The 14,732-nt window shown below is 41.0% G+C and overlaps 1 long non-coding RNA gene across 4 annotated transcripts; it reads left to right on the plus strand.

Annotated features, from left to right (window-relative positions):
* The first annotated feature begins 909 nt into the window (after positions 1-909).
* Positions 910-9,287, plus strand: LOC132896192 (uncharacterized). Of its 4 annotated transcripts, none has more exons than XR_009655961.1 (9): positions 910-965; positions 1,158-1,443; positions 2,169-2,251; positions 2,699-2,785; positions 3,248-3,404; positions 3,543-3,695; positions 6,013-6,255; positions 6,354-6,455; positions 7,600-9,287. It is a non-coding gene; the product is annotated as an uncharacterized LOC132896192 (long non-coding RNA). The 4 variants fall into 4 exon arrangements; XR_009655959.1 differs by having other exon boundaries at positions 2,173-2,251; XR_009655960.1 differs by lacking the exon at positions 6,013-6,255 and having other exon boundaries at positions 2,173-2,251.
* Positions 9,288-14,732: the final 5,445 nt, after the last annotated feature.

Below are 14,732 nucleotides of genomic sequence, written 5' to 3' on the forward strand. Positions count from 1 at the left end.
GCAATATCTGGCAACACTGAAGGCATGTCCTGCTTGGGCGGAAGCCTTCTGCGGCAGTTACATTTTGACACGCGAGCAATGTTTCACTATAAAAATTCCGTAATTTCCATCTGTTTTCCGCGATCACAGAAAATCATTGGCCCTATGAGAGTGAGACAGTGAGAGAGCCACCCCCCAAAAAAAAAATCTTAACGGATTTACACGATTTGGAAAAATGACTTTTTCAGAACCGAAAAAAACAGAGCTTCCGGCTCAACAGTATTATTTTGAGAAATAAAACAATCTTTGGATATACATTTGTTCATTTTTGCATACATATTACTCATTCTCTGCAGTGGTCTGAATTATTTGTTATTAAATAGTTAATGTAAGTAAGTAAATGTTAATAAGTCAAATTTACTACTTTAAAAAAACATTTTAAAAAAAATCGTGGGCGTATCGAATCGGTGGGTCAAAAATCGCGATACGAATCGAATCGTGAGTTGGGTGTATCGTTACAGCCCTAATATATATATATATATATATATATATATATATATATATATATATATATATATATATATATGCATTTACACAAAATGGAATCATTTGCTGACAGCTCAGTCCCCCCCCCAGTTCAAAAATCCTATCTGCGCCCCTGCGTTGTGCTAATTGATGGCTGCTTTCATGTTAGCGTGTTTTGTCAGGGTCTCGGTTTAACCTTGATTGCAATGTGTAGAAATGCGCACCACACGGCGAACATCAGTCGGCTTTTAAAAATAGTCGGCGGTACAGTAGAGAGCGGAGCGCAGATAAAAATGCCGCTGGCCTTTTGTGCGCGCGCACAGCCAATGAGCGCGGAGCTGGCGGGTCAGAGCGCGCGCGCGCGTCTCCCCTTTCTGCCCCGCTCTGACCTTGAGGGAGACAATAAAAGAGGGTCAGAGCGCGCGCCTGGGGCAAGCCGAGCCACCGGGAGCCTAACGCAGGTCAGTACCCACGTGCACTCCACTGCGCAATTAGCTACCCTCACACACACACACACACACACAGGGGATGTGGTTTTGAGACTCGAACGTTCATATCAATTACAATATCTTTATTTTAAGGCTGTTCCTGCAGGAGATGCGACATTCTTTCCGAAGTGTTATATTTGCTCTCTGACTTGGACATGTGTGCAGGTGTGTCTGAGGACATCAGGAGTGTTTACTGTGTCCCGCTTTGTGGAGCAGAGTGAGAAGGAGTGCGGCGCGGCCTGGAGCTGTGCACACTGCAGGGTTTGGACGGTACTGTCTCATCAACCTGAGACTCAGGCAGCGTTTGGAAGCACAGAGATCTTCGACCTTTTAGAATGAACAATAAAATGACGTGCGGCTTGCACGTTTGCGTTTTTCAAATAAAGATAAAAATTAAATGTTTTCTTCAATACTATATAGGCCAATCATGGAGCCCGACAGCCCTGAAAAGGTTTGTTTTGTTTTAATATTGTGTGCACATGTTATTATTTTGTTATTACATGATAATAACACGTACACGAGGTTTTTTTTGGGGGGGTTAACCACCTTCTGGGACTTTAGGGGCTCTGTAGCCTATAGACCTACCACAATAGGTTACTGCTTTATACTTTTCCGATAGCAATACCGATTTTGTGCGTCATCCGATATCGATCCATGACACACGGAACTGCAGCTTTTTAAATTTAATTTCACACAAAAATCACGTAGATTGCACATATGAAAAAAAATAAAATTATTAAATATAAATATAATTTACTTCTTTTTTTTTTTTACATAAGCTACGTTAACATTGGTCAGTGTGTCGTTATCATGTGACCTACTTTAACCTGCTTTAGTTTCTCTGATATTTCAGGATAGATTTGTAGGATCAGATCAGCTTAGTTCTTTTCTCCCCTCCAGTATCCGATCTGCCGTTTCGCTGATATTGACCCGGTCATGTTCAATGGATCGGCACCGTCTCTAATTGAATTTAAATTTAATATTAACCATTTTGTTAGTTTTCTGTGCAAAATATAAAAATGTGTTTTTATCATTTACCATTTTGATATACATGCGCAGGATGTAACAGTATAGCCTATTTGTTATATCGTGTTATCTAATGATGTAAAACCATAAATAATGGAAATCTTTCTCAGTGTTGTTTTAGCTACTGACATTTTGCTCTCTGTTTGCAAGAAAGGTACAAGTCTGGACCCCTGATCAGATGGAGGCCTCATTGTGGAGATTAAAACAAAGGAAACGGATGGAAAGATGGAAGGGTTAGTAGGCTAAATTATATCATTTTAAGATTGAACACATAATACGACAAAGTAAACATAAACATGGTAAAAGTATACCACATAACTGCCAAATGTCAATGAACTGGAATTGGGAACTGATAAGTAAAAATATGCTATGATATAAATACTGTAGTATGACACTATTGGTGTAGCAATTTTTTAAAGCCCTATTACTGTAATAGGTTTGCATGGATGATTTGTGTGAGTTAGATTCACACTGGCTTAAGACAGAAATGAAATACTGAAATAAGTTTAATTGTTAAACAGCTCTTGAAGCCTAATAAAATGGAGATCATCTGACACATCAGAATATATACAAATACCAACTAGTGCTTTTTCATATCACTGTTCATTTATTAGCTTTTCTTCTCTGAACAATTTCGTCTTCATGTCTATGTGGTCCCCTTCTTCGTGCATCCTCCCTAGGGACCTCCTCACGGCTGTTCTGTGTGACAGAGAACCCTAACAAATGGTGACCAGTCTACACTACTGATGTCATCTCTGATTATAAGAGTGAGCTCAGATGCTTGACCTTATATCTATTCCATAGCTGACAGTGCACAAAATGACATGCTAAAACGTAAACCAATGTCCACTTTTTTATTTCACGCTAATCCCGGTGTATAATTAACAAGAACTGGTGAGGGGGTTGGGGGGGGGGGGGTGAATGTATTGGAAGAACTGGTGTGTGTGTGTTGTTTTTTTTGTAGTGTGTAAATGTGTTTTTGATTGTATGTCTATGTATGGGTGAGGGTTTTTTTGTAGTGTGTAAATGTGTTTTTTGATTTTATGTGTATTCATGTCAGACTCTCATTTGCCCAAGATGAATGGAGACAAAGGCTTATCTTATAATTACGTGTGAGGTTAATAATAAATTGCATCATGACTGTAGGTCTCTCCTTTTCTTCTCACCTTTTATCTCTCTGTGCAGGGCAAGTTCATAAAATATATTTTTTTTAAATTCTGTATTTACAGGTTACCTACACTGATGACACACTGAACAAAGCTACTGATGAACGCATGTTTCAATAGTTTGTACGCAGAACCAGTAAGTCACTCCACACATCCCTCCTTCACCAATTCATAGACCACCATCGGACTTCTCAACATTGCCGGATTTGAGCTCCTTGAGGTGAGTGCTTTCTTTTGTTATTGTTTAGGAAAATCCTATAGGGAGTTCACCAACACATTCTGTAGGATCTAATAAAAGGAATACACTATTTGTGCATGATGTACTGTATATTATTTTTTAGCTTGTTTCTCTTTACAGTTTTGAGCAGTTGTGCATCAATTTCACAACTGACAAACTCCAGCCATTTTTAAACCAGCACATATTCATCTTAGAAAAGGAGGAATATAACAGATGGGATTGAATGGACTTTTATTGACTTTGGCTTTGGACTACATTGACTTCATTGAGTAGGTGAGCTCATTCTGTATACACTACCGTTCAAAAGTTTGGGGTCACTTTGAAATTTCCTTATTTTTGAAAGAAAAGCACTGTTCTTTTCAATGAAGATCACTTTAAACTAATCAGAAATACACTCTATACATTGCTAGTGTGGTAAATGACTATTCTAGCTGCAAATGTCTGGTTTTTGGTGCAATATCTCCATAGGTGTATAGAGGCCCATTTCCAGCAACTCTCACTCCAGTGTTCTAATGGTACAATGTGTTTGCTCATTGCCTCAGAAGGCTAATGGATGATTAGAAAACCCTTGTACAATCATGTTAGCACAGCTGAAAACAGTTTAGCTCTTTAGAGAAGCTATAAAACTGACCTTCCTTTGAGCAGATTGAGTTTCTGGAGCATCACATTTGTGGGGTCGATTAAATGCTCAAAATGGCCAGAAAAATGTCTTGACTATATTTTCTATTTATTTTACAACTTATGGTGGTAAATAAAAGTGTGACTTTTTTCATGGAAAACACAAAATTGTCTGGGTGACCCCAAACTTTTGAACGGTAGTGTAAGTGAGATTAAATCATGATAACTGCTAAAGATTTTGATCTCCAGGGATGTATTTTTATTGTGCTGATGGAAGCCTCTGGGAATAATATCTATAACAGAGGAGGTGTGCATATTCTCAAAGGCCACAAAACAACAAAACTATCAACTGCCAACTCTACAGGTACCTGAGCAAAGTGTACCAGTTTTAGACCAAAATGTGAAAAGAAATGCAATTACAAGACCTAGCTTGAGCTGGTTTACTATGCTGAGACGAAGACCTCTAAATGAGACTATTGTGGAAATCTTCCAAACATCGTCTTGCAAGTTAATAAGACTGTTCAAGAATGGAGCTGATGTATTAATTTCACAATAAGTTCAATATACATCTAAATAATTATGTCCTATTGTATCTAAAGAAACAGTAAACTTTCTGTTAAAGACATTTGATACAAGGTTCATAGTATATTTAATACATATCCTATAGCTGGAGTGGAGCTTAGAGGGAAGCAAAAGAAGAAGAAAGGGGCTTCATCCTGAATAAGCAATTCATCACAGTTGGGTTCGAATACAAAAATTGGAAAGACAAAATTGATTTGCGGATTAAATCAGATGCAAAATGGCAAAGCAACATTAAAGTGTAGCTGTATGTTGAATAGGTGTATTACATTGGTATGTATATATGAATATAAATTCATATTTAATTGAGAACATTTTCATGGATCCATAATGCCCACATTATTGTTGGAGAGCGAGGCAGTTAAGACTTGCAGTGATGTTTAGGTAACGTCACCCATGAACATCACTTTAAGTCTGTGCTGGCTCCACTCTCATCAGCAGCACCAAAGTTCAGCAAGGTAAGAGTCTATAGACCATCACTTTGGTTCAGCAGAACTATAACGCGAGTGCTTCTTCTTGTGGTCCTAACAGTGTTGGTTGATCACCTCTTTGCTGATTGGATAATGATGAACTTTTCACACATTTTCCCAGGAGAATCTTAGGAGCAGTCAGTCTCACTTTGAATGCTGCAGCATTTCTGTAATGCAGACCTACAAGAAACACTTGGAACTACTGCTAGTGCCAACAAAACATCACATCTGTATTTAGACATTTAAGTGGGTACCTTGTAACCTACTGCTCCTTAGGTATGATGGACGTGTCTCCGGTCCTTCACCAGTGGCGTTCTGGAGGACCTTTGCATCTACAGGATGGGATTTTATACCCAAATTATGTGTACCAAGTTTAAACAGTGGTGAGGTTTAAGTTTTCCTGCTATTTTAATTTAAAGGACATGTTGAGTTAAAAACAAACAGGAAAAATCAAGTTTTAATTGATTTCATTTTCAGAAGGGGGCAGCACAGTGGTGTAGTGGTTAGTGCTGTCGCCTCACAGCAAGAAGGTCCGGGTTCGAGCCCCGTGGCCAGCGAGGGCCTTTCTGTGTGGAGTTTGCATGTTCTCCCCATGTCCGCGTGGGTTTCCTCCGGGTGCTCCGGTTTCCCCCGCAGTCCAAAGACATGCAGGTTAGGTTAACTGGTGACTCTAAATTGACCGTAGGTGTGAATGTGAATGGTTGTCTGTGTCTATGTGTCAGCCCTGTGATGACCTGGCGACTTGTCCAGGGTGTACCCCGCCTTTCGCTTGTAGTCAGCTGGGATAGGCTCCAGCTTGCCTGCGACCCTGTAGAACAGGATAAAGTGGCTAGAGATAATGAGATAAGATGAGATTTTCAGAAGGTTCATAAACCAGTTTAGCTCACACTAATCTCACACTGGGCCTTCGTTTTTTGGCACAGGTTTTACACCAGATGCCCTTCCTGACACAACCCTCCCCAATCTATCCGGGCTTGGGACCAGCGCTAAGTATGCACTGTCTTGTACAACCCCAGTCGCTGGGTATTTTACTCAATCTGCATGTCTTTGAACTGTGGAGGGAAACCAGAGCACCCAGAGGAAACCCACACAGACACGGAGAATATGCAAACTCCACCCAGAAAGGCCCCATCAGCCATGGGGTTCGAACCTGAAACCTCCTTGCTGTAAGGCAACAGTGTAACCACTGCACCACCCAAATCTTGTATCATTTTATCCCTTATAAACCTTAAGGTTTGATTCAAACTTTGTTCTGTTTTTCCAGCTAATGAATCTTGAACCCTTCTACCATTCTGAAGGACAAATAAGACAATGAGGCTGCAGAGAAACTTCTAAGCTTTCTGGATAATGAACACATGCAATACAGGTTAGCCAACCCAAAAGTTAAATAATCTTTGATCTCTTTTTCTTTGTCTCTCTACTCTTGCACTGACTATAGTGTCTTGACCCTGAGATCATGACTTCTTTCATGCTGGTCTGCTTGGTCACCTGGAAGATATGAGTGATAAGCAGATAATGATCACCACCATGCTGTAGATATTCTGCAGGGCCAAACTCATGAGGAAAATAATAATAAACCTTCGGGTATTTGATTAAGGCAAGATGAATAACTAGCAACATTTTCAGTTGAGGCAGGAAAGAAAACGTTTAGTGTAGCATCCTACAATTTGTATATTTGGGTGTTTCTGAGTTAGTTCTAAGCCAGGTGCTGAACAGTTGAACGTGTATTTGTATGTATGCCAGTTTAAAGAGCTATGTAAAGAATGCCTGAGGTACATCTAGCCTGTTGTGTGGCGTGTGTCCAACGTGTGTCCACAAACACAGCCGTGATTTTGTGTGTGGCCCCTTTGAAATAAGCCTGTTAAACCCTTTCTACCCCAAATAGCATTGACAAAAGCAGGTGTGGTGTTGGGTCGTGTGGTGTTGGGTCATGTGGTGGCTCAAAGGAACCCCATACCAGTTGTTCGGTATTCTTTCCCAGTATAGCTCCCATCCCCCCATTATAAATAACCTCCATCTATCCACCTCCTCCCTCCCTCACCGCTTTGTTAGGAATGGTTGCTGTCAAGAGCATATGCATCGCTGAGATGCCAGCCCAGGTGATTGAGGATTAAGTCCTCTTGTTTCACCAGAGAGTTGGGTTGCAGTTAATCAACGACCTCTGTCCAACCTCTGACTGAGTGTCCCTGGTTGTAATGCCATGCCAGCAATGCGGAATTGATTTACTTTCCAGGCATGTCCAGTGTCACCATGGGCTTACTGATATAGAACACAAGACACAATGGCGTGTGCTGGTCTGACCCTATTTGGTGCTGGCCTCGCTGAGCTAATTTAGAACAATGGGGGAGGAGAGTTTGAGTTCCACCATCAAAATGGAGGCCATCACTCTCAAATTTGTACCCAAACGAAAAATCAAAAATACTCACTGTCCATTATTACATTTATAGAACTACTGATTTCGGACTTGTAAAAAAAAAAATTAATGATCCTTTCTGTTTTCTCTTTAACAGAGGAAAGTACTGTCCTGAGTGAGTGGCTTGGTTAAGCAGGCAAGACAGTCCATTAGAGCAAATGTAAAAGTCTCTGGATTAAGAGTGACTTCCAGGCAGCACTGGAGGAACCTTTTGGGTTACAGAGGTCACTGGAGGAAGATGATGTACAAGAGACCTAAATGAGAGCACAAAAACTAGTTCACCACCTACAAAGTAGCCATTTCTCTCCCTTCAACACTAATGTGACATCAGCTTCAATATGTCATCAAAACTATATTATCTGAAATGAAGGGATCAATCCAGTATCAACATATATCTATCTTCTTATCTATAAATAAGCAAGACACATGAAGGCCAGGTAGCATGAACAAATGAAGAGAATGGAGTTTGAGGAGTCTCTACATCTGTGTGAAGACCTGAAGAAACAAGTAGCAGGAACAGATCATCAGAACATCTTGCTGGCTCCTGAACTGGAAAAGCTCGAAAAAGTAATTGAACAAATCGGGCAAATGTTCAAAGCCTGATGAGAAACAAAGCTAGCACACAAATACCACACAGGGAAGTAATAAAACCAATACTGATCTGTCTGAGCGCTGATGGTTGATCGTGTGCCGAACCAGAAAAAGAAGGTGAAAAGTGATATCCCAGTGCTTGCAGTGATGCAAGGATGTCTGCAATGGTCAGGAGAAGGCCAAGAAGCCCTACAAGCTGAAGAGTTAGTGTGTAGTGTCTCATCTGAAAGCATTCTGTCTTGCAAGCATTAAATATCACAACTTCTAGGAAAGCACAGACAGTGTTCATTAGTGTTTACATCAGCGTGCAAATGCAGGCTGCTTTAATTGTGTATAAGGTCGAAGTAAAGGACAAGATCAACGTGACCCGCTTCAGAAAGATCCACCACAGTGCAGAGGAGAGCAGACATGGACGAGTCTCGAGCCCACCAACTGTGCCTTAGCACAACAGAGACACATCAAGCTACAAGTGCTCCTATATTTAGAGCAGGTGACTTCAGACAGTGATGAAGCCTGGTCCTGATTAAATTTTTGGTTTACACATTGCTGTGGACAAGCATTCTTAATATGGAGTTTACTTGTTAGCAGTGGGAGACAGAAAAAGATCATAGCATTTGTGGTGCACAGTAGAAATTTCATATACAGTACCAGTCACAATTGACAGTTTGTAATTCAATGCTGTTTTTTTAAATGATTAATTTAAAGGCACTTCATGTCTTAAAATAATGGACTGTTGTTTCTCTTTACTTAGTTGAGCGGTTCTTGACACAATATGGATTACTGCAGTTATGGAATAGGGCTATTTACTGTATGTTTATTATTTATTATATACTGTTTGATCTCAAAGACATTAAGAAGGCAAGAAATTGCACTAATTAACTTTTGACAAGGCAACCTGTTAATTGAAAAGCGTTCCAGGTGACTACCTCATGAAGCTGGTTAAGATAATGCCAAGTGTGCAGAGCGTCATGAAGGTAAACAGTGGCTACTTTGAAGAATCTACAATATGAAGCATATTGTTGTTGCTGTTTTTAACAATTTTTTTTGTTTCACACACAATTCCATATGTCATTTCATAGTTTTGATGTCTTCAGTATTGTTGTACAACGTAGAACATAGTCAAAATAAAGAAAAAACCCATGACTGGGTCGGTGTGTCCTAATTTTTGACTGGTACTGTAGTAACACAATGTTTTTCAAAACGAGATGTGGTTGGTAGAAGAGAGCAACTGGACTTGCTTGAAAAGTCTTGAAGACGTTTCGCCTCTCGTCCGAAAGGCATCATCAGTTCTGTCTGTCTAATAGGGAGTATCAAGTATTTATCCTCTCATGGATCATAATAGAATCCAAATCAGAATGCTGATGGCTGCATTGAAGGTGGCTGATAGATGTCATAGACACCCACCTCTGTTCAGTGATGGTCGTTCCAGGCTGACAAAATTGAACGATCCTCTCTGGCTAAGATGTCTGCCAGTTTTCTGGAAGTCCTCTCATACTCCCGCACTAGTCGAAGGGAACTCATCCCAAAGTGTGTAGAAACATATCTGTGAAGATGGTGGGTGTCTATGACATCTATCAGCCACCTTCAATGCAGCCATCAGCATTCTGATTTGGATTCTATTATGATCCATGAGAGGATAAATACTTGATACTCCCTATTAGACAGACAGAACTGATGATGCCTTTCGGACGAGAGGCGAAACGTCTTCAAGACTTTTCAAGCAAGTCCAGTTGCTCTCTTCTACCAACCACAGATTACTATGTACCTGGACGACTGAGTATCTTCACAGATATGTTCAAAACGAGATGTTTCAATGCCCAAGTCCAGAAATGACTAGAAATTATAAAGCAAAATAAAGATAATTATTGGCTTGATCAATAAGTGCAATACTTAGTAAATGAAACAATACGAATGTGTAGCTTTTGATTTTAAACTAAGGGGCTACATGCTTGTGGTAATCAGATGGTACATTTTTATCATGTTCTGTCCGTTGCAATAAGATACCTCCTAGGCGTTAATCAGCATAACGTCCACTGGAATCTTACATAACAGTGAGGACCATCTGTTACCTGGAACACACGCATGCCTCACACTGTCACACCATCATCCCCTCCACATGAACACCACATAATTTCCTGTTATGATCTGTCTCAATTAGTTTAACCAAGAACGAGGCATGTAATTAGTTACAAGTCCAACAGTCTCCAAGTATCTGTTGCCAAATTATGCCAACAATCAACTTGACAATGTTTATTGTTAAAAGCGCTATACAAATAAACTTGACTTGACTAACTTGCATGACAACAGTGGGTTTAAGGTAACTTGTGTCTTGGGCTCACGTGCATAATCTAGGTTGTGTCAGTCAACCTGACTTCATGGCAGAAAATACATCAGTGGACCAGATCAGAAAATACAGAAGTACCTGCCTAGATACTGATACTTAATAAATGTCATTATCTGGATACGTCCCTTGCCCCAATTTAAAAGTGACTTGCATAGAATTAGCTGTAGATTTTTTTCTATGCTATCAAAATCTTACATTTCTTGCAATTTTGCTTTTAAGTTACCATCTTTGAAAGGCGGGGCGGCATGGTGGTGTAGTGGTTAGCGCTGTCGCCTCACAGCAAGAAGGTCCTGGGTTCGAGCCCCGGGGCCGGCGAGGGCCTTTCTGTGTGGAGTTTGCATGTTCTCCCCGTGTCCGCGTGGGTTTCCTCCGGGTGGTCCGGTTTCCCCCACAGTCCAAAGACATGCAGGTTAGGTTAACTGGTGACTCTAAATTGACCATAGGTGTGAATGTGAGTGTGAATGGTTGTCTGTGTCTATGTGTCAGCCCTGTGATGACCTGGCGACTTGTCCAGGGTGTACCCCGCCTTCGCCCGTAGTCAGCTGGGATAGGCTCCAGCTTGCCTGTGACCCTGTAGAAGGATAAAGCGGCTTGAGATAATGAGATGAGATGAGATCTTTGAAAGGCCCCCGAGACCTGTAGCTTGTGGTCCCACAATGAACACCTAGTCCTACATTCATTAATCTTCAGTGGCATCTTTATCCACATGAAACTCATGGATCCAGAGTTTATATTGGGAACTGTGGGTGCAAGACAGGAATACACCCTGGATAAGAGGCAAACACATCACAGGGCATCATACAACCATACAATCATACAGTGATTCACATTTCTGGGCATTTTTTGGGGGGGGCAGGAAACACGCGCACACACAACCCTGCTGCAAACTCATACCACTATGTAAGTGCCGAAGGCAGAAAGTGTGCCCAGCTTTCCTAATAGTTAAATAAATTCCTCAACAGTAAAATTACAACTGTGTTGAGCAGAAAAACATCTCAGAAAGCACAACACATCAGACCTTGAGGGACAGATTCCTGTTCTTGACAAACAGGAGTAGAACTTAATGTGGTTGTTTTCCATTGTAACCCATCCATCTCGGTGTTGTGTCTTCCGAGTTTCTCTCATGTTCACCATGATTGTAGAGCAGTTATTCGAATGACCAGTGCTGCTGTGAGCACAAACCAGTTGTTCTCACTTAACCTTTCACATCAACGAGGTGTTTCTGCCCACAGCTTATTTTTGTACCATACTGTGTAAACTGTAGATAACAATATGCATGAAAATCGCAGGACATCAGCAGCTTCCACAAATATTCAAACTAGCCTGTCCAGCACCAACAACCATGATACAGTCCAAGTCACCAAGATCAAATGCCCCTCTTCTTGTTTTATATATTTAACCTTTACCACACTCACATTTATTTCCTGTTTTCCCAGCATAGCCTATCACTGCATAATTGTGAAATGTTTTCTGATTTACACAACTGCTTTTGAGTTGTGACTGTGGATGCTAAGACACCTCCAACATGAAAACTACATCTTAAATGACCTCACTAGTTTAATGACACATTTACACTAATCACTATTCCACTTCCATGTTCTGGCTTTTCTGTGCAACCAGAAAAGAAAAATATTTAAAGCTTGATCTATTACAGTGGTGCTTGAAAGTTTGTGAACCCTTTAGAATTTTCTACAGTGAGAGTAAAAAGTATTTGATCCCTTGCTGATTTTGTTGGTTTGCCCACTAATAAAGACATGATCATTCTATACTTTTAAAGGAACAGTCCACCGTATTTCCATAATGAAATATGCTCTTACCTGAATTGAGACGAGCTGCTCCGTACCTATCCGAACTTTGCGCGACCTCCCAGTTAGTCAGACGCAGTCCGACGCGCTGTCACTCCTGTGAGCAATGTAGCTAGGCTCAGTATGGCCAATGGTATTTTTTGGGGGCTGTAGTTAGATGCGACCAAACTCTTCCGCGTTTTTCCTGTTTACATAGGTTTATATGACCAGTGATATGAAACAAGTTCAGTTGCACAAATTGAAACGTAGCGATTTTCTATGCTATGGAAAGTCCGCACTATAATGACAGGCGTACTAACACCTTCTGCGCGCTTCGACAGCGCATTGATACGGAGCTCAGATATCAATGCGCTGCTGAAGCGCGCAGAAGGTGTTAGTACGCCTGTCATTATAGTGCGGACTTTCCATAGCATAGAAAATCGCTACGTTTCAATTTGTGCAACTGAACTTGTTTCATATCACTGGTCATATAAACCTATGTAAACAGGAAAAACGCGGAAGAGTTTGGTCGCATCTAACTACAGCCCCCAAAAAATACCATTGGCCATACTGAGCCTAGCTACATTGCTCACAGGAGTGACAGCGCGTCGGACTGCGTCTGACTAACTGGGAGGTCGCGCAAAGCTTGGATAGGTATGGAGCAGCTCGTCTCAATTCAGGTAAGAGCATATTTCATTATGGAAATACGGTGGACTGTTCCTTTAACGGTAGATGTATTCTAACATGGAGAGACAGAATATCAAAACGAAAATCCAGAAAATAACTTGAAAGAATATATTTTAATTGATTTCTATTTCATTGAGGGAAATAAGTATTTGATCCCTCTAGCCAAAAGCACTTAATACTTGGTGGCAAAGCCTTTGTTTGCAAGCACAGCGGACAGACGTTTGTTGTAGTTAACCACAAGGTTAGCACACATATCAGGGGGAATTTTGGCCCACTCTTCTTTGCAGATCCTCTCTAAATCATTAAGGTTGGTGGGCTGTCGCTTGGCAACTCGGACCTTCAGCTCCCTCCATAGATTTTCGATTGGATTGAGGTCCGGAGACTGGCTGGGCCACTCCATGACCTTAATGTGGTTCTTCTTGAGCCACTCCTTTGTTGCCTTTGCTGTATGCTTCGGGTCGTTGTCATGTTGGAAGACCCAACCACGGCCCATTTTCAACTTCCTGGCAGAGGGGAGGAGGTTGTCCCTCAGGACTGCACGGTACATGGCTCCATCCATCTTCCCACTGATGCGGTGAAGTAGCCCTGTGCCCTTGGCAGAGAAACACCCCCAAAACATAATGCTTCCACCTCCATGCTTGACGGTGGGCACAGTGTTCCTGGGGTCATAGGCAGCATTTTTCTTCCTCCACACATGACGAGTAGAGTTTAGGCCAAATAGTTCAATTTTGGTCTCGTCTGACCACAGAACCTTCTCCCAATCACTTTGTACATCTTTGAGGTGATCATTGGCATACTTTAGGCGGGCCTCCACATGTGCCTTCTTAAGCAGGGGTACCTTTCGGGCACTGCAGGATTTTAATCCATTGCGGAGCAAAGTGTTGTCAATTGTTTTCCTGGTGACTGTGGTCCCAGCTGCCTTGAGGTCATTCACTAACTCCCGCTGTGTGGTTGCAGGCCGATTTCTCACAGTTCTCATGATCATTGCCACCCCACGAGGTGAAATCTTCTGTGGAGCACCAGACCGAGGTCTATTGATGGTCATGTTATACTTCTTAAATTTTCTCACAATTGCACCAATGGTTGTTACTTTAATACCCAGCATCTTGCTAATGTTTTTGTAGCCCATTCCAGATTTGTGCAGGTCAACAATCCTGTCTCTGAGGTCCTGAGAGAGTTGGTTTGGTCTTACCCATGTTGGAGAGTTTGGAATCTGTCTGATTCTGTGAACAGGTGTCTTTCATACAGGTGATTAGTTAGAACAGGTGTCTTCAATTCAGGTAACAAGTTGATTGGGAGTGTCTGGTCTGTGAAAGTCAGAACTCCTAATGCATACTAGGGGATCAAATACTTATTTCCCTCAATGAAATACAAATCAATTAATATATATTCTTTAAAGTTATTTTCTGGATTTTATTTTTGATATTCTGTCTCTCCATGTTAGAATACATTTACCATTAAAAGTATAGAATGATCATGTCTTTATTAGTGGGCAAACCAACAAAATCAGCAAGGAATCAAATACTTTTTACTCTCACTGTATATTCCTGCATAAATATGACCTAAAACATCATCAGATTTTCACACAAGTCTTAAAAGTAGATCAAGAGAACCCAGTTAAACAAATAAGACAAATATTATACTTGGTCATTTATTTATTGAGGAAAATGATCCAATATTACATATCTGTGAGTGGCGAAAGTATGTGAACCTCTAGGATTGGCAGTTAATTTGAAGGTGAAATTAGAGTCAGGTGTTTTCAATCAATGGGATGACAATCGGGTGTGAGTGGGCACCCTGTTTTATTTAAAGAACAGGGATCTA

Source organism: Neoarius graeffei, chromosome 13 (genome assembly GCF_027579695.1).
Source record: "Neoarius graeffei isolate fNeoGra1 chromosome 13, fNeoGra1.pri, whole genome shotgun sequence".
Taxonomy (NCBI): domain Eukaryota; kingdom Metazoa; phylum Chordata; class Actinopteri; order Siluriformes; family Ariidae; genus Neoarius; species Neoarius graeffei.